Here is a 2,131-nt window from a genome sequence, read left to right on the forward strand (position 1 = left end):
CTAGTATTGCAGCATCACTGAAATTGATATCAAATCGATTTGTCTAGCCTGGAATGAATAAGGATATTCGTTCTTGGGTTTAGTCTTGTATACAGTATCAAAAAACAAAAGTGAGTCGGCATATTAAAGCGCCATTAGGGACTTTTGCAAACCTTGATGCTAGATTTCAACACATACATATGGACATAGTTGGACCATTACCGCCTGTAGAAGGTAATGGTTATTTGTTAACATGCATTGTTTTTCGTGTTGGCTTGAAATTTTTCCAATGAAGGACACATCTGCAGTGACTATAACCAAAACTATATTCAGTAATTGGATTTTGTGATATGGAATTCCAAAAACCATAACAGAAGGCAGTTTGAATCTACACTATTTGTAGAATTTAATAAATTGTTGGGAATTCATAGAATTTGAACCACTGCTTATCACCTACAATCCAATGGAATGATAGAGAGATTTCATCGTCAGTTAAAAGCAGCATTATGAATTTACTCTGATTCTAACAGTTGGTTAGAAGCTTTGCCTGTTATATTATCGGGAATCAGAAGTACTATTAAGGAAACTTTGCAATTTTCACCGCTGAACTTTTGTATGAGACTCCTTTAACTTTGCCTGGTCAGATGTTTGATGAAACAGTTTCTTTCGCAGAAGATATTTCTAATTACCTTCTAACTAGGAGATAATTCTAACTACTAGACTTAAAAGATTTCTGTCTGATATTCCTTCTTTTCCAACTAAACTACAAAACATTAAAAGTTATGTACCTGCTGATATTAAATCCTGGACTCATGGATTTGTACGTAATGATGCCAGTCATTATTCACTACATTATAAATACACTGAACCGTTCAAAGTTTTGTCAGTCAAAGATAAAACTATGACTTTAGATATTCATGAAAAAAAAAATGAAACTGTCTGTTTAGACAGAGTTAAAAAGGCTTATTTTGACCATTCTTCATTTCATGAAAACAAAGATACAAGCAAAACATTTGAAAATAACTTTCAAAAGAATACCTCATAAGTCAGCGAACTTAAGACAGAAAATAAAACAAAAAAATCAATTTTGAAAAAAAAAGACCAAAAGTCGCATTTTCCAAAGAGACTTTCTGAATTTGTTTAATTTTGTACTTCCTCATGGATTTTAACATTTCTTGTAATTTTTGTTTTTTTTTTAAAAGATACTTTGTAATATTTTCCAAGGGACTATATTGAACATTACATGAACGCTGTACTTTTTGTAAAACGTTATTGGACGGTTGTTTGTTGTTGTTTTAAGTATTGATACATTTATACTTTTTCCAAAGTTTGTAACTTTCATGATTTTTTTCCAGTTTTGTTGAAATTGTTTTGAAATAAATCATTATTTCCAAAAACTTTGAACAATTTTTCTAAGTGGGGAACTATTGTAGCATTTATAAGACTTTAGCAGCAGCATGATGTCCTAGTCGTGTCAGCTGTTTTTTGTTTATAAATGTCTTAGGTTTTTTCATTGGTTGATTTCACTGTCCATACATTGATTCTATTCATCGTGAAAAGTCTCTTTTCATGGAGAAAGGTTCTTAGAATTGGGTTTACGGCAGTTATAAAAACCCTGATTTTTTGGAAAACTATTATGTTGTGATAAATTCATTGTATATATTTTTACTTCCAGTAAATAAATGATTGGTGTTTAATCCAATCCATCTTCTCTTGATATTATCTGTACGAAATCTCATCGTATGATTATAAGGAAAATGAACCAGTTAAAGATTTATTTCTAGGCACCTTTATGAAGATATACTCAAGTCTTTGTCAACACAAGAAAATACAATCAACCCAGTATGAAGAAACCAAATAACATTCTTAAGATAAACAGGACTTTTTAATTTCACTTCCATAGACATCTTCACCTTGCTGTCAGAAACATATCTTCTCATCCTCGAAATGTCCGTATCTTCAACATACATGCTGAGCATTGCTATGAGTGTATAATACTTCTAGCATTCTGCCTATACCTCTAACTTCTTCTCAGAAGTTCATAAAGACACAGCGAATTTTTTATATATATATATATATATATATATATATATAATAATAATATTATTAGGGACAAAATCCAAAATTACAGGTAAAAAACTCAATTAAAATC

This window comes from Octopus bimaculoides, chromosome 3 (assembly GCF_001194135.2).
Source record: "Octopus bimaculoides isolate UCB-OBI-ISO-001 chromosome 3, ASM119413v2, whole genome shotgun sequence".
Taxonomy (NCBI): domain Eukaryota; kingdom Metazoa; phylum Mollusca; class Cephalopoda; order Octopoda; family Octopodidae; genus Octopus; species Octopus bimaculoides.